The following is a 22581-nucleotide window of genomic DNA, read 5'->3' as shown; positions in this document are numbered from 1 at the left end:
GAGAGTACGTTGAGGTAGGGGAAAGATGAGAAGGCGTGGAGAGAGAGCGATGAGGTAGGGGAAGGTACAGATGACGCAAGGGAGGCGGGACAGGTAAGGCAGGGGAGGAGGATAGGTAAGGGAAGATGAGACAGGTGAGGCAAATTAGGAAGTATGTGAGACAAGGGAAGAGATGGGTGAGGCAGGGGTGGGGACAGGTGAGGCAAGAAAGGTGACAGGTCAGGACGGGATGCATATTTTTTTTCTTCGGGTACACATAGTCATTCAGTCTTATTGGTATCGTCGGGGCGTTCTGCGAGAAATGACTCTGCAGCGTCGCGCCTTCGCTGGGGAATAGATGAGACAATTCGTCTAATCAAACCATAAAATCTTCAGAAAAGCAGTGTTTTGACATTAAACCAACTTATACCTAAACAGCTTAGGCCAGACTTAACGTTAACTTAACATAATACCTTATCTTGGTGGGGGAGGGGGATGAGGAAGATGCAACGTTGCCGAGTCTTTTCTCAAGGCACTCGATCCGTTGCCATCCTGATTAGATGACCAAGTATACCAGGAAAAAAAAAAAATGCGGCCGGGATGAGAAAACAGGGGTGGAGGGACAAGTGAGGGAGGGAAAGGGACGGGTGAAGCAGGGGTGGGGGTGGCATGAGACAGGGATAAGGGAGCGAATGATTTGTGGGGACAGGTGATGCAAAGGTGGGAGGCAGGTGGGGCAAGGATGGGGACAGGTTAGGCAGGAGGACGAGTAGGTGGGACAGAGGGCAAAGCAGAAGGGAAGGAATACAATACGAGAGCGAGGCAGGGGGGGAAGGGAGCAGTGTGGGGTGGGGTTAGGCAGGACAGGAGCTACAGGTGGAGGTGTCTGCCTGGTCAGTATCGGGTGTGCTGTCGCTGCCTCACCACTGCCTCACCTCGCTCCCTCGCTCTCCGCGATATCCTTACCACCAGTATATGCTCACCATTGCATTACATCTGTCATTACACCTGTACTATATATGTCACAGCAACATAACACCTGTAATCACGACTAAATACACTGGTCACCACACGTGCATTACACCTGTCAAATCTACATTACACCTGTCCTCACCGTTACACATACCCACCGTCACCTCTGTACAAACGTGCCGTCACTCCTGCATCACACTCGTAACAGCCACAACAGTATGCGTAACGTCAGCTTCTGCATCATACATTGGGCATTTACATTTCACTTGTCATAACAGCTTCATCATGCCTGTCACCACACCCACATTAAACTTGGCATTTCAGCTTGACTACACCTGTCGCCACACCTACATCACCACACCTTAAAAACACTACACCACCACACCAGCACACACATTACCACACTGGTCACTAAAGCCGCACAGTAGACTGCCACATATTTCATCATCACCGCACCTCACCACTTTTCCCACTACCACACTCCACTTTCATACCACAATACACCACACCACCACCAGTCACTACTACTTTTCACTTCCTATCAGAGACAAGTGTGTACCTGATTTGTAAGGTGGAATCATAGCACAAAGGCGGTAACTGATAGAAACCCTTCGAGCGATAGGGGTATTCACGTATTTTACCTTGCTCATACATCCGTCCCAGCTCTCAGACTTTCTTTATATCGTATCGTAAAGGAATATGAAGATTGCAGGAGGGCAGTGTTGTATTCGTGTATTGTACCTGGCTCATACATTCGTTCCATCTCATAGACTTTCGTTTTATCGGTTCGTAAAGGACTAGAAAGATTGCACAAGGGCAGTGTTGTGTTTATAAATTGTATATGTTCTTAACTTTGGACATTTAAGTGCTGCTAGGGTGTATTGCTATATTTTTAGTAAAGGTTGTGTTTGCATGCACATGAAATACATATATGCACGCTGAAGATCGATTTCGTTGTGTTTATTGTTTACTGTAGGCCATATGAATGTTATAGAAGTTTTCGAGATATTTATGTAATTTGTGTGAACTATAACTGCGGATGACAAGAGATGTTAAAATCCTGCGTAGTGTATAGTAACTGTGACAGTATGTAAAGAAAAGTTTATAAAAAAATATGCAGTTATATGAAGTTAAATGATAATTCCAAAGAATCAGGCTAATACTATGTACCAGTGAACATGTTTACTAGTCAAAGGTTAAGAGCGCCAGTCAACTCAGCGTTGACAGAATTCCATAGGTAATTATAAAGCATGTCCTAATTACAGGCTTAACTGTGCCTCTTGCCGCTCCTAACAAGCACTGGCTACGGGAGTGCGTGTTGGTGCAAAGAGGTGAGGTGATTGGGTTCAGAGGTTAAAGGTGAGGCGAGGAAGGGTGGAGATGCAAATGAGGTGCAAGGGTGATGCTGTTGTATGAAGGTTCTGGCTTGTGGTGATGTTCTCATTGCATATTTTGTGATGCAAGTATGGTTACTATTATTATTATTATTATTATTATTTATTATTATTATTATTATTAATATTATTATTATATTATTATTATTATTACTATTATTATTATTATTATTATTATTGTTGTTGTTATTAATCATCATGTCATTATGTTCCTAGCCCTATGTTCTGGTGTTATAAATGGAGTGATTAGGTTCTGTAAGCAGTAAGGAAAAACACAAAAGCATGAGAAACCGTATGCAATCTAAGCGCGCAGTGAAATGGCCAGACAAATAATTCACTTACCATTCAAGCCTGTCAGATCCCTAGCTCTGCCTCCTGGAGTTTGGACACTGGCCCTATAGGTGAAAGGCCAGACCGCTCCCCCCCCCCCTTTGTGTGTGTGTGTGTGTGTGTGTGTGTGTGTGTGTGTGTGTGTGTGTGTGTGTACCATATTTCAAGTGGAAGCTTCATACCCTGTTATTAAAACTGTGTGTGTGTGTACCATGTTTCAAGTGGAAGATTCGTACCCTCTCACTAAAAATGCGCTCGTCTTGGGGATAAATTTTTTCATCCCCCGAGTATAATATATGCATAAGATATTACTCACGCACGGAGTGTTGTATTACCCGCCCTGTTTCTCAGATATTACACCTTTGATGTTGTTTACCTTTAAGCACGAGATTTTCCCCTAGCTGAAGGAAATCATCTGATGGTAATGATAATATAATGGAAAAAGAGACGACAGTGTATGAAAGGGTATTAAATTGTTTTCAGACCCTCCCTTTGATGTTTTCCTTTAAGCACGCGATTATTTCCTAGCTGAAGAAATCGTCTGGTGGTAATGATAATGAAAGAAAGACGACATTGTTTGAAGAGTATTAAATTGTGTTCTGATGCCCTCAACACGAGAGGTTTTCCTAGTCTATACACAAGCGCTTGGCTGTAGCGAGAATTAAATGTTAAAATGTCATCATACTGAAGTGATTTATGGACTGAACCCCTACTCTGCATGGGATTAGGTTCCGAAATGGATAAAATCGTTCCGAAATTAATGAAATCGTTGGGCAGAAGGAAAAATGATATATAGAAGACGCCATAGTACTGGAAGGTTTTAAATAAGCTGTGTGTAACTTCATCTCCAAGGTGGACGTCTCTTGAGCTACATAAATCGCCTGGCTGTAGAAAAAAAAAAAAAAAAAAGGATCGTACTGAAGATGTCAACTTTCTTTATATACAACCACCTCATGCGTCTTCCTTCTTCTCCTCCTCAGGTCCAGTGGAAGTTTCTCTCAAGCTGATAAAAAGTTCTCTGCACGTAGAAAAATTAACTAAGATTTCGAAATGAAGGGGTTGACATTTCCTTTTTTTTTTTTTCTTCTTCTCCACCTTCTGATGTTCTTCGTCAACTCCAGCGATGTTATGTAGGGGAAATGATGTCGGAATTACGGAGTCCAGCACCTAAGTTAAGGGCCATTGGTTAGCGTAAGTTGTTGGCTAACTTAATTTGGCCGTTGAAGGGGGTAGTGGGAGGGTAGAGAGGGGAAGGGGTGTAGAGTAGGTGTTGTAGGTGATGGGTAGAGGTGAAGCTGAGAGAGAGAGAGAGAGAGAGAGAGAGAGAGAGAGGAATGATGCAGATAATGAGTTTTAATGAAGAGATATTGAAGCTGAATTTGGGTCAGAGAGAGGGAGAGAGAGAGAGGACTAGTAAAAAAAAAAAAAAAGAAGGATATATGAGTACGGCCGAGTTTTGCATATTTTTGTGGGATTTCTGAGTAAAGCAATTTCTGGGAGACGCCCTGCATAATGATCCTATATTGAACCATCCATTTTGGTGATAGAAGTTGGTCTCCCTGGATGGTTAGGATGGAGAGAAGATATGGGATTGTAAACTGAAGGGTGGGTGGTAGAATGGAATGGATGGTGCATAATAATGTGCTGAATATATGGGTGAGGTGGTTGGTTGTTCTGGATGGAAGGATGAACAGATATGGTGGATGGTTGGTTGGATTGTGGATGGCAGTGTGATTGAGGATGGAGGGATGGGTGAATGCAAGGTGGATAGTTATAGTGGGTGGTGGAGTGCTTGTTTGGATGATAGATGGAAGGCATGGTAGGTCTTGGTGGATGAGGTTGACAGGTGGATGATAATTGATGATGAATGACTGGAAGATGCTTAATTATAATGAACAGTGGGGACGGTTGTATGGTTGGAAAGATAGATGAGTGAGGGGAAAGGTAGTTGTGCCAGAAGGGATGGTCGACTGATAGATGGAGGGTTAGTGGATGGTTGTTTAGGTGGTGGATGATTGTACTGGGTGGAGGAGTGGCTCAATGAACTGTGGATAACATATGTGGAATGAGAGGTTGTACCGTGGACGATAGAGGACGGTGGTAAAGTGGAAGGTGGATGGGGGGGGTGATAAGTTAATTAGGTGGATAATGGAGGTGGAGCTTGAAAATTAGAAAGGCGATGTAGTAGGTGGAAAGATTAATAATAAAGACGATGAGGGTGATGATGATGATGATGATCTGGTGTTAAACTGATAGAGAGGGACTGGAAGGTAATGGTACGATAAAATATTGTACATGAGAATGTAATAGGTATTGATAGAGGAAGAAGTTAAAGAGAATGAATGTTAGAGATGTATAAAGAACTGAAGAAATATATGAAACAGTGAATGAAAAGTTTAATACATATAATTATTGGCTGTTAAAAGATATTTGATACCTTTTTATGCCATGAGGTAGTAGTTATATTCAGTGTGATGTGGTTGAATGTAAGCGGTTTCTGGATATTTTGATGATTTGCTAATCCGATTAACGTATTAAAGGATAGTTTTGGCTAATCTGATAATGGATGTACAAAGTGTAATATAAGTGAAGTGACCATTGAAACTGAAATGTCATACAGGTTACTGCACCACTCAGGGGGAAAAATAGTGGAGGCTTGTAATATTATACTATATTTTCGTGGACAGAGAGAGAGAGAGAGAGAGAGAGAGAGAGAGAGTCGCAAAGGTCTGGAAATGGAAATATGTTTATCCACCCCTCCGTGAATGTCCATCTCATGATTAACATTAACGTGGTAGAAGAGTGAAAATAAAAAAGCTTCATTTTATTGGAAGAATGTAACGCCTTCATTTCGAGAGATCTCCCGTAAAGTAAATAAAATTGTTTGTCATTTGCAAGATGTATATACAAAAGACTCAGTCACGTTTAATAAGTTAACACCCACTCATTACAGTTCCTCTCTCCTACGCTCCACTTCCTCTTCTCATTTTTCCTCCCTCCTCTCCCCTCCCCCATCCCTCCCCCACTACTCTACTTAATGCTATCGACCACACATGCCATAACACTGCTCCCCCACCCTCCTTACCCCACCCCCACTCCCCAACCCAACCCTCCCTCCTCCTGCTTACTCGCTCCCCCCAATCTTACCACTCCCCCCCCCCCCTCATCCACTTCACTCCGCACCACGCCAAGGTCAGCAGTAATGTTTGGATATCTTTACCATTTCCGTTAAAACCATGCGATGAATGTGGAAGCGTTTGAAATGTTCGGTGTGGTTCAGTGACCTCAGTTAGCAAGGTGTGGAAAACATTCTCAACGACCCCATTTACTCCTTCACTGCGAGACATATCCCATGAGCAGAATAAAAAGAGGATAATAGCCTGATTATAGCAGTAAGGAAATATAGAAAGACGCCCAGCTGCAGAAATTGACGCAGGACATATATATAAACATCTTCACTGCATGGGGGAATTTATGTTGGTGTAGAATAGTAAAATAGCAAAGTGTCAGAGTGGATAACGTATTCGGTATTCCTCTCTGCCTTTCTGTATCCAGACACCTTAATCCCGTAAGGGGTGGCCACAAACAAATTGCATCCATGTCCCCCTGTCCTCTTCCATTTGGCTCCCTCCCTCCAGCTCACACACAAACACACACACTCTGTCACATATATCTCTCCACTCCTTCCCGCAGTCTCAACCTTAGACACCCCCCCCTCCCCCACCTCTGTCTCTGTTTCGCCATCCTCTCCACATGACCATCTCAAGAGTATTTCTGTACCCATTCACTCACATCCACATCATTGCCACAACGCGTCTGTGCTTCTTGGTTTGTCTGTGTCTTGCTGCTGCCAGTCTGTTTTAATTAGGTTAGGAGAGGCGCCTACTAGGGTTTAAAATCGTCTCGAGTGAGCAAATACATTAAAATAAATAATTCATCTGATTGAAGGGGTCGGGTACACCATCCTTCCTCGAACTTACCACTCCTATTTATCTATCTATCTATTGCCAGACGCCATAATCCTGTAAGGGGTGGCCATATGGCTTTGAGTTATTTGTTTTACGGGGAGGGGCACTAACCCTCCACCAATCCACTCCTAAAAGCCACAAAAATTTTTCAGGTTAAAATATAGGTAAGGAAAGGTAATGATAAAGGTAACGGAGACTTCTAAGGGAAATATAAGAGAAATTAATTTTGTTTCTTTTCACAAGTTTGCGTAAGCGGGTTTTCTCTCCCTCCTCCTTCCCTTCTTTGTCTATCTTTTTATCTACACGTGTCTGTCTACCTACATGTTGTCAATCTATCTGTCTATACATTTATCTATATACGCATAGTTGTCTGCCAATATCCGTAGAGCTGTTACCGTTACCTGTCCGTCTATATCATACAGGTTTATATGCTGTTTTGTATTCATAGCTTTCTCTCTCTCTCTCTCTCTCTCTCTCTCTCTCTCTCTCTCTCTCTCTCTCTCTCTCTCTCTCTCTCGTGTTCCTTCAGGTAACGTCACGCCTTCCTGTTAGTGACGTCACGATGTCACGTGCTCTTGATGCTGTTTCCTGATACGGCTATTGAATTTATTATTATTATTATTATTATTATTATTATTATTATTATATTATTATTATTATTATTATTATTTGTACAGATAGTAATTTAGGGTATAATGTTTTATGTACTGTAATAAATGCAGTGTTTCGTCAGTATAAACGTTATTATTATTATTATTATTTATTATTATTATTATTATTATTATTATTATTATTATCATCGGCATTTTCATGATCATCGTCATCATCATATTATTTTATCATTATCATCATCATCATCATCATTATTATTATTATTATTAGTGGCATTGTCAGTGTAGACTCATTAATTTCCTGACAGTTTTAAGGTATTATTTATTCTTCGCTCATACACTTTTGACTTGACCCATAAATGAGCTGTATTATTTGTAAGTCAGGTTTTTCATCTTACGTCGCAGAGCCTTCAAAACTCCGTGGAAAAGTCATAATGAGTTGAAGTTACTGATCCAGACGACCTAACTCTGGAAAGCTCTCAACATGGATGCTGTGTGTGTGTGTGTGTGTGTGTGTGTGTGAGAGAGAGAGAGAGAGAATTGAGAATCTAGGAATGAATATATGCTTTCCCGGGTCTCAGTGCATAGTAAACTTTTATGTACTCGTATACTCGTTTTGTGTGTGTGTGTATTTTGGTGCTCGTAAACCAATGGCAGGGGACTTACGGCCTCGTAAGGATGCATTTTGCCTGTTTTTGGACACGACAGGAGACGAACTGGCAGGCAACGCGATGAAATAGACAGCGCCTACGGAGAGAGAGAGAGAGAGAGAGAGAGAGAGAGAGATGTTTAATAGTAAAGGGGAATGGGATCTGAAAAGTAAGGGAGAGAGAATAAGATTTTGTGGAATGTTGTAGAATGGTGTTGAAGGGACGGATGGGAGAATGGAGAGTTTTCGCCCCTAGTGTACAAAAGCGCCTTTTGAGTTTATTAATATCGTTTGGAACAGCAAGAATGTAGTAAAAAGAAGACGTTATAATAGTGAAAAATATAATAATACTTTGGCTGTGGATGGAGAGGATATAGAGACGTGATGGAGCTGTGTGGTGTGCAGGTAAAGAAGTGGTGATGTGTGGGTGTGGTCAGGTAAGGAGCATATGAATAGGTGCTGAGAGTGTGAATAGGTGTGTGTGTGTGTGTGTGTGTGTGTATGTGTGTGTGTTTTCAGATGCGTCAATGATTGATATGTTTGTGTATGCTTTAAGGTTTGTGTGTGTGTGTGTGTGTGTGTGTGTGTGTGTGTGTGTGTGTGTGTGTGTGTGTGTGTGTGTGCATGATGAATTGGGCAGTTGCATATGTGTTGAATATAGATAAATTAGGATAATCTTGGAGGTGTTAGGATATGTAGATAAAGTTAGACATTATTTGACTTCAGATAATGTGTGTACAGGTGTATTGGATGTAAACAGGCGTGAATAATCTTTACAGGTGTTGATTCATGTGAGCAGGTGGAGGTGAATGATCATGTTATATTCTGGAAAGGGGACACAACGTGGAGGTGTATGTCAGGTTCTTGTACAAAGAAAATTGCAGCAAACACAGCATGTGCAGATGTCAGTGCCTGTAAACGGGAACTAAGATTACAAATGCTTGAATGGTGTGTAAATGATTTTTTGTTCCATCCCATTGGTCATGTTAATTCTAGTTTCCTACCTTTGTGCTTTCACTTTTTTTTTTCCCTCTCGGTCTTACCTCTTAACATACTTTAGATTAGAATACGAGTAGGGATGGTATTGATGAAGATGAAAATGATGATTATGATGATGATGATGATGTTGGTGAAGATGAAGCTAGGTCAGATGAGAATTAGGTACTGATACTAGGCACGACTACAGCCGACAGACTCTCACGTGAAAAGAAAAACGAGAAAGAAGAGTCACAATTTTGGCTTGTTAAAAGTTCAAGCCTATGTAAGCAGCCAAAGTCAAGCTATTAAGTTGACTTGGAATATTCACGAGACTAGAAAATATACAACGTCTTTTTCAGGTCAAGGGCTTCAGGTTTTACTCGTATTATTTTGTGTGTCGTTGAAGTGTTTAGGTAAGGCCATTAGGTCGACCTGTGATAACCACTTGGCGTGAAAAGTTAATTAGGTATATTCGTGCTAGTATCCGGTATTTTTTTACTGCACGTGTGCCTGTGTAATGCCGGTGTACTCCATTATCAGTACTTTCATAACTGTTGTAATATAATTATAAATCCATCCATTTATTTATATCCCTTTTTTGTCAGTCTGTACGTATTCATTTCAGTGATGAAAAACTTATTGTGAAGAGTGGTTTGGAAATTACATTGCCCATGTCGGAGAGATGCGCTTCACTGAGTGCCCTTCAAGTTGGCCCTGTGTTCAAGTCTATCAGTTAGTATGCCTTAATAGATGCATCATAGAGTAGACAGAAACATTACTTAATCTAGAAAACATAAACCTTTTCCCAGATCATTCTCCTTCTTTACACACAGTGCTATTTTTAATCCCTGTCTCTCTGTATCTCTGTGTCACTGAGCGTGTCTGTTTCTCTGTCAGCGTTTATGTTTGTATGTCTGTCCCTGAATTCAGGCAGTTCGTGCCGTACTTCTTTGTACCGACTTCGCTCTGCGAGTGGGAATTGCAGCCATGAGAGAGAGAGAGAAATGTTATAGTTAGGGAGCGTCCTCACCTGCTCTCGAACATATGCTGGCAACATGTTCGAGAACATGTTTGTAGCAGTATTTGGACAGATGTATGCAAACATGTTTCAGTGCAGCTCGAACACTGGCAGCAGCGGCGATGGGGTGTGTCCATACCAGGTAGCTGAGACTTCATGATATTGCCAACATGATCTGGGCGCTGCTGTTCCCAACATGTTTGCAGCGTGTTCATTACTATGTTGCTTACATGTTGCCACGTGTGGACGCGACCTTACAGTCTCACTTTCTGGTTGCTAACTTCACATTCTTATCTTCACACACACACACACACACACACACACACACACACACACACACACACACACACACACACACACACACACACACACACACACACACACACACACACACACACACACACACACACACACAAAACGGAACCTTAGCCCTTGAAAAAGGAAGACAGGCAATTCTGAGTAAGGTCATCTAGCGGCAACAAGTAGAAGCTAATTTCAGGTAGCAAGAAATAAACACATACGTCGCCCTCATTAAAAACACTTAACAGAATCACATATACACCAACTGCTGACATAAATCTAAGTAAACAGGTATGAACTCCAGCAGGTGGAAAAAAAAAAAAATTAGATGAAATATGAAAACACGTATAACACTTACCTAATTCTCCCCCCCCCCCTCCCCCTCTCTCTTTCTCATGTTTTCTGTTGTATTTTCCTTCCCTCGTAAATCCCAGCTCATCCCACCAGGCCTCAGCTTAAAATCCCCTTCTCTTGTGCGGCTAAATCCTTGCATTCACAGCTGAAATAATAGTATGCGAGAAAGCTTGCTGGTGGAGAGAGAGAGAGAGAGAGTTTTAGTTAGAGGTTGCGTCTTTCTCTCTCTCTCTCTCTCTCTTTCAAACACACACACACACACACACACACACACACACACACACACACACACACACACACACACACACACACACACACACACACACACACACACACACACACACACACACACACACACACACATTTTTCCTCCTGTCAAGCATCTGCAGTCGTCCATCTTCCCCTTCTCATATTTCTTCCCCTCAGTCCCTATCCCACATCTTTTTCTGTCACGTATCCATCCTTCCCTTACCATTCCTTTCGTATTCCACACGTCTCCTATCCAATTTTTCACACTATCCTTTCTTCTCTCTTCCCATCTCCTATCCCATTTCTGTCACCATCCCTCCATCTCTTCCGTCACTTCCATCCATCCTTTCCGCGTCACCGTCACTCTGCCAGACCCCAGCACATCCCTTCCATCTTCATAAATCACTCACACTCCGTCCTTCCCTGCATCTGCAATGACCGGGAAGTGAATGCGTTGTCCTGTCCAGATATTTAAGAGGGGAGTAGGAATCCAGGCGAAAGGAGGAAGGGGGGAGTGAAGGGGGAGGATAGACGTGTGTTTGTTTGCCCGCTATTATTATTATTATTATTATTGTTGTTGTTGTTGTTGTTGTTGTATTATTTTATTTTTATTATTGTTATTGATATTATTATTATTATTATTAATTATTATTATTATTATTTATATTTCCATTTCCACCTCGGGCCAGTGTACACATCTTTTCCATCTGCGTCTTTCTATAATGTACCAAACCATTACGCCGGAGTTATCTAAAAATATTTATTATTGTCATATAGATAGAGCACCATAATGAGAGTCATATCTGTCTGATCCATCGACCTTTCCGCCTTGCATTTATCAGATTTTGGAAATAACTCTGATTTTTGGATGGACGTAACTGAAGGTATCAAGATTAATTTGTGTTTGCATTCTGAATACCATAGCAAGACTTAAGTGGAATATTGTACTGAACTTCCTATATTAATTAAAACGGAGGCTTCAAAGACTCATTCACATCTGAATAAAAATACCTGGCGTTAATTGGAATGTAATGCAGGTAATTTGCCGTCGTTGTGTATTTTTAAATCAAGCTTAACTGCTAGACACACCAACACACACATGCAAATATGCCTCAAATTCAGTGTCTTGGAACATATGTGTATTGATGCATCTACTGTTGGTCGTATTATACTGCTCTCTCTCTCTCTCTCTCTCTCTCTCTCTCTCTCACGGTCCTTTCTTATGTTATTCCCCCATGCGACTCTCACCGAGGAAAAATCTCTCATACGGAAGGGTTGACATTTACTCTTGAAACTGTGTCAGTAGTACAGTGCTATAAATAACACACAGAAGGCCATTAAGGTGTAATATCAAAAATAAATAATGGGGTTGACAGTGTATGCTGATAATACAAATGTGTCGGGATAAAAGAGATATATAGAGAGTTTGAGGTTATTAAGGTGTAGTACGTAAAGTAAATCGGCAAGGAATAGCTGCTACGGGATTATTAAGGTGTAGTATGCTAAATAAATCGCCATGGAATATGTGCTACGGAGACTTGTTCATGTTGCTACCCCGGAATATGTACAGTATAGACCTGTGGCTTATGTACCTGGATTTCTAAATGTATTCACCTGTTGAGAAGTATAAATGTTCGCATCAGGGGAAAAAAATATATATATACAGTATGTTCGCATCAAGGACAGTAAATATGTATGTTCGCATCAAGGGCAAAATATATATATGTTCGCATCAAGGACAAAAAAATTAATATGTTCACATCAGGGACAAAAAATATATATGTTCGCAGCAAGAACATTTTTTTTCAACAATTTTTTATAGTGTGAACGGTTTTTGATGTACTGATATTTTTACACAGTCGGGAACAATGGCAGCTTTCAACCATTACCCCAGCACTTTTGTTTTTTATCCCGAGGCAACATTGTCCCTTTTTTTCTGCCCTTTTTTTCAACAATATAACATATATTGTGTTGGCATTGTTGTGAAATGATTGATCCCTTTTGCCGTATTACATTATAAAAACAGTGATAGTGTGCATTACTTTGACACTCAGTTCCTATGACCTAGCTGAATGCAATCGTCTGGTGTTAGCTGGAATAGAATACCAGTACTAAGGTTGTTCCCATCATGAAGGGGTTAATGGGCATAGTTTTAACACCCACAGACTCTTGCGTGTCACCAATCTGAAGGAAATCGTCCGGCGTTAACTGAAATATTGAGGCGGGACCATAAAGGAGTTGATTGCCACACCCTTTGGCAGTGGTTATGATTATTAGCCTGTTTCCTCATCAGATATTCCTGAAGCCGGTGTTTTATCATGATTGCCTGTATTATAATGATTTTCAGTACTATATTGATATTGCTGACCCTTCGAAAATCATATGCCGGTATCTAGAATGAAATAATTAAATGCATCCCTGTCCTCTTGACCCCTTGAATCCAGTGATTTATTTTTATTATATTAAAATTTATTCCTGCTGTCTGTTGACGCTTTTATTCAGTGAGGAGACGTTTCAGGAGAGGTTAGATAAAACTCAACGCCTTCATTTCTAGAGGGCTCTTTCTAAGCTTAAAAAATCACCTAGTAGCAGCAAGAGTTAAATCGATAGGATGTTCTGGGGGCATTATTTTTTTTTTTAATTCTAGCAACCTCCATTATACAGTATTAGGATTGACCTCATGTAGTGAAGGCTATATCTGACCTGTCCTGCTGGAAAAAGTCTCTCCTAATCTGAATAAAATCGTCTGAGATAGCAAGAATAAATATAAGACGTCGGATCGGAGTTCTTAAGGAGCTAGGGAATAATATCTACATCTTCTCCTCCTCTCTTCCATCTCTGCTTCTTATTTTCCTCCTTTTTTCCATCTGTGCTACGTATTTTCCTCATTTCTTCTGTCTCCGCTACTTGCTTTCTTCCTTTCTTCCATCTCTGCTACTAAAATTCATCCTTCTTTTCATCTCTGCTACCTATTTTCCTCCCTTCTTCCATCTCTGCTACTTATTTTACTCCTTTCTTCCATCTCCACTACTTTCCTCCGTTCTTCCATCTTTGTTTCTTTCTCTCCCATTTTCCATCTCTGCTATTTTATTTTTCTGTCTGCATCATACTTTCTTCCATTCTTTCAGTTCCGCAACTTATATTCCTTCCTTCTCCCATCCTCTGCTTCTTCTCGCTTCTGAAATGTGAGTGTGGGAAATACCTGTACGTGTGTGGATTCGACCCCTTGTCCTAGGAACTTCAGGTATAATGCACCCGTCACGTTGTCACCACTGCTTTTGGTAATTGGATATCGAGACAAGTGTTTTTTTTTCCTTTATGTTTATACCCAGACACTGCGCCATATTTTCTTTTCCTTCTCCCTCTCGTTTCCCTGTCCTCTCCTCATCTTTTCTTCCTTCTTCTTCTTCTTGTTTTTATTATTATTATTATTATTATTATTATTATTATTATTGTTATTGTTATTATTTTATTATTATCATCATTATCATCATCATCATCATCATCATCATCATCATTATAATTACTTTTTTCTTCTCCTCACACACTTCATATTGTGGAGAGGACTCAAGGCACGGTGGTTGACACACGTGACACGTAACACGAGCCGCGGGTGGGGCACGTGGCACGAGCAGGAGGAGGAAGTTGTGGGCAGGGGGGTGTTGAAGAAGTTTTGTATACGTCGCCTCCCGTTGTTTAATATTTTTCGTTGTCCTCCACCCGCTTTTATTATTTTCTCATCTGGGCTCCTTTTTCTCCTCCAGTTTTGTCTTTTCAACCCCTCCTCCGTTATCCCTTGTTTCACTTTTTTGTTGTCTTCCCTTTTTTACTTTCCTTCATTCCTGTTACCCATTCGTTACATTATTTCCCCCCTTTTTGTGTTCTTGTCTCTGTCTCTCCTTATCTCCCTTCCACTCCCCCCTTCTCTTTTCCCCTTCTTTCTAAGTTCGTACGCCCCTCCTCTCTCTCCCTGTTGTTCATCGTGCCTCAGTCCATTCCCTCATGATCCCCCTTCTCTACCCATCCCCAGTTTTTCCTCCCGATTAGTTCTTTACCTTTCCCCCTTCATTTAACCCATCCTTCACTCTTCCCACCTTTCCCCTTCCCTCTCCCTCCTTACCATGTCTCTCCCTTCTCCCTTCCCTCTCCCTCCTTACCATGTCTCTCCCTTCTCCCTTCCCTGTTTTCCCCTTCCGTCTCTCTGTCACCCTTTCCACTCCCTCTCCACGCATTCCTTTCCCTCTCCCCTGTCTCTCCTCTTCTGTCCTCGCTTCCTACTCCCCTTCCTTGATTATTCGGTCCGCCCGTCATCCCTCTATCCCTTCCTTCTCTCATCATTACCTTCCATTTTCCAACCCCTCTTCCTTTCCTCCCCTTCCCTCATCCTCTCCTTTTCCCCCTCCCACCCCCTCTTCACCCACTCAGGTTTCCCACCCCGTGTTATCACCGTCTTACCTCGAATTACATTTTCTTCACATCTTCAACGTCTTTTCATTACATTTACCCTTCTTTAAAGCTTTATTTTGGTAATATTTGGCGTTTTATTGTATTGTTCTGTTTTGCCTTTAATTGAACATACTGAATATGAGATTATTCTGTTTAATTATCTTTAATGCATATGGTCTCTTCTCTTCTTATATGTACTTTTCGTTTATTGTAATGCATTTCTTTACCTTTCTTTTATTGTTTTGATGGTGTTAGAGAGAGAGAGAGAGAGAGAGAGATTTTATGCGATCTTGCTAAGTGTCCATTAGAGTGTGTACATTTTTCTAAATTGCTGAAATTATGGTGTCTAATGTGTTAGTGTGGTCGTTTGAATATCTGGGGTCTCTCCCTTTTCCCCCTCCGTCTCTCTCTCCTCTCTCCCTCCGTCTCTCTCTCCTCTCCCCTCCGTCTCTCTCTCCTCTCTCCCTCCGTCTCTCTCTCTCCTCTCTCCCTCCGTCTCTCTCTCCTCTCTCCCTCCGTCTCTCTCTCTCCTCTCTCCCTCCGTCTCTCTCTCCTGTCTCCCTCCGTCTCTCCCTCTCCTCTCCCCTCCGTCTGTACCTTCCCTGTTTCTCCGCCATTTGTATTCCTTCTCATTCCATCCATCCCTCCTTTCTCCTAATCTTTCTTCCTATACCTTTGTTCTCTTGTCCTCCCTTCTCTCAATTTCTCCATCTCTCCCACCTGTCTCTCACTCCTTGCACCTTCCTCTCCGTCCCTCCCTCCCGCCAAACGCTCTCTCTCTCTCTCTCTCTCTCTCTCTCTCTCTCTCTCTCTCCCTTTAAAAACACTGTGTGGGCTAGTAATGATGCAAGACTGTCACTCTCTCTCTCCCCAAACCCCCCGTTCTCTCTCCCCTAAACCCTCTTTCTCCTTTAATCCTCCTTTCTCTTTCACCTTCCCCCCTTTCTCTCCCATTCCCCCCTATCTGTCGTCCTTGTCTCACCCCCCCCCTCTCTGTCTGTTGACCACTCTCTCTCTCTCTCTCTCTCTCTCTCTCTCTCTCTCTCTCTCTCTCTCTCTCTCTCTCTCTCTCTCTCTCTCTCTCTCTCTCTCTCTCCTGTGTATTCTTTCTGTGTCTCTCTATCCCTTCCTCCCCTTTTGTGTTTCTGCTCGTCTGTGTCTTCTTCCTTTCCCTTTTTTCCACTTCATTCTTTTCCTACCATTTCTTTTCTCTTCTCCCTTGCACTCTTCCTCTCTCTCTTCTCCATCTCCCTCTTCCTGTTCTCCTCTCACCCTCTTCTTCACACTGGTTGCAATCCACACCACCTGACCACACCCCCACCACCCCATCCCCATCCTCAACGCTACCACCTCCGCCATCACCATGCCATTGCAACCACCGCCACTATCAACACCACTGCTACTACCACTACCATTGCTAATACCACTGCCACTCATACCAACAGCACACCCGCCCCATGCCAAGTGATAACTGCATTTTAATGGATATCCTGCCTCCCCATCTGCTGCACGCACCATCTCTCCACCACAGACACACGCATCACATCTCTCACACCTTTTTCACCACACACCACGAGGACCACACATCTCCTCGCCCTATAGACACACACACACACACACACACACACACACACACACACACACACACACCGTTCGTTTCATACCTCCTGCACCACACCATCCACACCACACATTCTCCCATACCACAGACACCACTTCTTTCATACATTGCACACCACACCACCTCTCCTGCACACCACCTTCCCATCACACCACAGAATTTACACCAGGTCCATCAAGAAGAATAACTTGTTTGGGTGATACAGAGGGATATGACTAAGTGGAAGTGTGACCTGTTTCCGTTGGGTACTCTCATGATAGTGCCCTGTTTTGTGACTTTCATTTTAGTTGTTTCTGAGCCAAACACGTGACCAGCTTCACGTACCCGACCGTTCCTGAGATATATTAGACTGCAGGTAGTAAGATCATTAAAAGATATCGTAAGGAAGACTTAATACATTCACTATACAAGATGGAAAGCCCCCCTAATTTTCTTAAAACACCCGGTGGTTACAAGAACAAATAATAATAATGAGGAGGTAAGAAGAAAGAAAATGATGGGTGAGAAGAAGAAAGAAAAATAATGGGCGGGGTAAAGAGGCGAAAGAAATGTAATGGGGAGTAACAAGAAGAAAAAAGAATACTGAGGGATAATAGGATGAAAGAAAAGTAATGGTGTGTAAGAAGAAGAATGAAAAATGGGGGGGGGTAACAGAAAAGAAAATGAATCCTGGAGAAACACACATCTTTAAGGTAGGCCTCCTCTAAACTAAGTGAAATTGACTGACGGTAGCAAGAGAGAATAGAGATGTCATTACACTGAAGAGGGTTGACTCCAGGCGCTGTTCAGGGAGTATTTTGGAGTAAATCAGCAATGCGGGAGCAGCGGATGGCCCTGTTTTCATCCCCCACCATTAAATATGCACGAGCGCTAATGGAAAGAGCAGTGAGGCTCCGTATTGTGTTGCCTGGTATTGTGGAACACTGGCCCGCTCCCGTGTGTGTGTGTGTGTGAGAGAGAGAGAGAGAGTATTATGTTTCTCTCTCTCTCTCTTTCTCCGCTCTCGCGTGCGGAGAATTTATTGCTTTGTGTGTTTGCAATATTAGAAGAGTATGTATCTAGGTAAGTGATGGAGGGATTGTGTGTGTGCAGTGTATGTATGTAGGGTGTATGTGTTTATTTGTGTGTGTGTGTGTGTGTGTGTGTGTGTTGTACAGTATATATGTGTTACAAGTGTGGTAAAGTGTCACAGTGCATACCGCAGTGTATACATGTACAGTAAGTTCTCTGCAGTTGCTCTTATGTTGCAAAGTTTATATGTCGCAGTGGTGTGTGTGAAGGTTTTGCTAGAGAATGTTTATATTTTGGAGCGTAATTAAAAGTTGTATTTTTTAAATATTGTTGTGTATCTGGTGTCTGTATTAGAAAAAGTGCCTGTCCAGTTGTAATATATAAAAGATCAGGTATTTGGCCATTTGTGTTTGGAATATTGAGAGAGAGAGAGTGTATCCTCGTGCTTGTGTGCTTTGCCTCACTTGGCTGCTGAATTATCGAACACTTCACTTTTCAACCCCTACGGCATTTGCACTTTTCTCAGTTCCTTCTCCACTTCCCCTCACTTCCTGCTTTTCCCACTCAGTGTTTATCTTTCCTCTCATTCCTAGTTTTCAGCCGGTAATTAATTTTGCCAGTTTCTCCCAGTTTCTGTTATGTCTCTTCTTTCATTATAATTCTCGTGTTTTGCAGTTTGTCCTTCACTGTTGTATGTTATTTTCTTTTCCCTGTCATAGCCATTTTTATATTCTTCCCAGAGTTTTCATACTTTCTATTTTGCAGTCTTGTATTTGGATTTCTTGCGTTTCTTCTGTCTACCTCCTTTACCTGTTGTAATGCTAAACTTTTATCCTGTAATATTCCAATCTTTATCTGGTTATCGAGCTTATCAAAGTTATATTTATTTCTGATCATCTCACGTTTCCACGGTCACCTTTTATTTCATTTGGCGTGTTCTTTTCTTCCTACCCTATGCTTCGTTAACATCTCCCTTTCCCAAGTCTTTGTTCGCTTAAAGATATAATTTTTTTTAAAATTTTTTTCTCTTTCTGTGTCTTTGTATTTCACCTTCAGTTTTTCCCTTTGTCCTCCTCCCCTCTCTTTCGCCTCTCCCCTCTTTCTTCCTTCCTCTCCTTTGTTTCTTGAGCTGTCAGCGCCGTTCACTTTTTCGTTCTTTCTTTTGCCTTTAGCTTCGTTCACACACGTTCCTTATCCCATCACCTTCCTTTCCCAATGCCAATGTTTTTATGTTCTTTTTTACCTTTCCCCTCCATTTCCCTTCATTTCCATAATTCTTGTTTCCATCAATGCATCGTCTTTTCCTCATCCATTGCCGTCTTTCATCTCTTTTTCCTCTTCCATTGCCTTCCCCCATCCTTTTTTTTCCTTTTCCATTGTCTTCCCATACTTATTTCTCTTCACTTTCTTTCCCCTCGCTACATTGTCCTGCATCTTTATTTTCCTTTGCCTTCGTTTCTACGCTCTGTATTCCCCTCCAACTGTATTTCTCATCGCGACTTTCTCATCTTCTCCTTCCTCCCGCCTTTATCTCCTTTCGCTGTTACCTCCCATCTTCTTCCTTCTCCTCATTCAGCATTTCCCTTCACTTGGCCTTCTTCACTTTACCTCTCCTTCAGTACTTTTCGTTTTCCTTCCAGCTGTAATGTATTTCCCCTCAGTATAACTTCTTCATGTTTTCTGTGTACAGTTTGTTTGCCTTCACTTTGGTTTCTTAGCGTTCCCTGTTTCCCATCTCTTGTATATTTCCCTTTACACTTCACGTTTCCTCACCTTCCATCGTATTTCCCTTCACCTGTACGTTCTCTGCTTCTCCTTCCCGTCTATCTGTATTACATTAACGTCCCTCACCTTGCGTTCTTTACTTAATTTTCTTCCATCTTTATTTCTCTTCACTTTACGTTCTTTTCTCCAGCTTCCGTTTCCTTACACCTTCATCTCCATCAGCTCACCTATCTGTACCCTCCCTCTCTCAGCTTCTCTGTGCCTCATCCTCACGTTCACCCATCCACCCCGTATCTTCTCAGCATCCCACAAAGGAGATCAAATGGAAAAGTGAAAAGCGATTGTACGTAGGTGATTCCGTAGCTCGATCTGTTTGGCACCTCTGTCATGGTCGAGGGACGTTTTGGGGTAGGTTGGAGCTCCACTAGTTGCAGCAGAGCTTGTGGAAGGATGGTTATTAGTTGTATCCTTGCCACAATAATTATGTAACCATTAAATGATGTTTTCTTATAATGTGATCGGTATTGTAGGAAAGACGTGTGTGTGTGTGTGTGTGTGTGTGTGTGTGTGTTAGAGAGAGAGAGAGAGAGAGAGAGAGAGGTCATCTCATCCATCTCCCCTACGGGCACCTCTCCCTCACCTTCCCTGGATCCGTTGTTTAGCCTCAGGTGTTTGCAGAGGGAGATTGTGTGTGTGTGTGTGTGTGTGTGTGTGTGTGTGTGTGTGTGTGTGTGTGTGTGTGTGTGTGTGTGTGTGTGTGTGTGTGTGTGTGTGTGTGTGTGCTGCTTTATTGTTGGCCACGTGTTTGGCTAGAAGGGCGTTCTGTTTGCCGGAGAGAGAGAGAGAGAGGGGGGGGGGAGAAGGGATTTAAGACGTGAAAGATGTGTTTGTCAAGTATTTATCAGGCTATTGGGATTGTCTCAACGAATCGTGTGTGTGTGTGTGTGTGTGTGTGTGTGTGTGTGTGTGTGTGTGTGAGTGAGATGATTATTCACCCTTGTGTATGTTTGTATCCGTGTGTGTTTACTTAATATAACCAGACGCATAGGAGGAAATGTCAGGGGGTGTGTGATATTTATTGTCCTTGTGTCACCTCTGTCTTGTGTGCTCGGAAGGGTTAATTCGTGTTCAGGCACTCTCAGGCACGCCCCTACTGTCTCACCCCTTTGACACACACACACACACACACACACACACACACACACACACACACACACACACACACACACACACACACACACACACACACAGCGAACTCAAGTCTCACGCACTTGTATCTTATTCACAAATTCATGATATATTCACAAGCGCATGTTTTTTAAGTCCCCCCAGGTCATAATCAAACATCCTTGTTTTCTCAGTCAGCTCATGTAATAGTCAAACATACTTCAGCATTTTAATTTACTCGCTTCTCCCCCCCCCCTTCTCTCTCTCTCTCTCTCTCTCTCTCTCTCTCTCTCTCTCCCTCCCTCCCTCCTAATCACCCCACTTTACCCCATCCAGACTCCTTGATTATGAACTTCCTTCCTCTTGAATCTCTGTGCCTCAAATGCTTCATAAACCACAACTTCCCCCACGAGAGCAGAGTTGGATGGAGCAGTTCGTGGAGAGGTCGAATCAGGAAAAGTACGTGAAGTCATTAAGGTGTAGGTTAAATCATCATCATCAACCAAACCTTATTCCCAGCTGTGCATGCGTTTAAGTTATTAGCTGAGTGATTCCCCCCCCCCCTCCGCCCCACCACAAATATTACTTACTATAAGCGAAGTTTCTGTAGGTAGGCATGCTTGAGTGTGCAGGTGTATGAGATGGCCACCTTACCTGGCCACCCCTTGCTACCTGTCCCTCATTACGGCCAGCAGGTGAGGCCCAGCACCCGATAAATTCTGATACCCTCTCACCTTCGGCCCCTTCCCCTTCCTTTTTTCTCCTTCCTCCCTTTCCTTGTTAATGCTGACCTTTTTTCTTCTAATATTTCCTTCCATTCACCATCATTCCCTCTTGTTTTTCTCCTTCCTTCCATCCTTCATTTTTTTCGTTACATATGCTGTATTTACTTTCACCTGTAATGCTTCTAATATTCTCTCCTCCTCACCATCCCTCTTTCCCCACCTTTTTTTCTCTTTTCCTTTCCTTCCACTCACAGCCCCCCCCCCCCCCTATTTTTTTTTTCCCTTGTTGCTTTCGCGATTTTTTTTTTTTTACTCCTTAATAATACCTGTGTGTTCCCACCTCCACTTTTTTTTTTTCTTCCTTTCAGACTTCTGTCTTTCCTTTCTCTCCATCCGTCATTCCTCCATTTCTCTCTTCTACTTCCGTCTTCCCTCTCCTCTTGCCGTTGTTTCCTTATTCCCCTTCTTCTCTCACGTCCCTTCCTTCCCGTGTTCTTACTTTGGAATTGAAGAGACTGTAGGGGAGGCACAGAGAGAGAGAGAGAGAGAGGGAGAGAGAGTTGGAAAGCGTGAAGAAAATAAGATAAGTAAGGGTAACGTAGGTTTGCTGGAGGGGTGGGCTGAGGTAGAGGTGGCTAAAGGAAGTAAAGGGAAGGAGAGAAATAAGAGAGCGTTAGGAGGGGTGAACGAGAGGTAGACAGGGAGTATTGGAGGGAGAATATGACTGGCGGAAGATAGAATGGGAGAGAAGAGGAGAGAAATATGATTGGAAAGTTGAGACAGAAAAGAGAGGAGGGAAGCAGATCGTGGAACTTATGGGAAGAATTATGGAACCAGTGTAGTAATTATTCGTTTTTGTTTTTTTTCCCCACTGGCGCTGTAGTTGGTGGAATGGGGATGTTGGGAAGTAATCTGGAGGGAGAGAGAGTGTGGTTTTATTTTTTCATGCAAGCACGAGACTGAAAATTATTTACCGGCGATGCGAACAAGAGTCATGAATAATAATGACATGCAAGTTGAAATGTGAAATATAATGATAATAGGAGGGACGTAAGTAAGGAAGAATGACAGTGATGCAAGCAGT

This window comes from Coenobita brevimanus, chromosome 110 (genome assembly GCF_032717465.1).
Source record: "Coenobita brevimanus isolate Jiangsu-jjx chromosome 110, ASM3271746v2, whole genome shotgun sequence".
Lineage (NCBI taxonomy): Eukaryota > Metazoa > Arthropoda > Malacostraca > Decapoda > Coenobitidae > Coenobita > Coenobita brevimanus.
The sequence above is the reverse complement of the archived record's forward strand: the minus strand, read 5'-3'. Positions refer to the sequence as shown.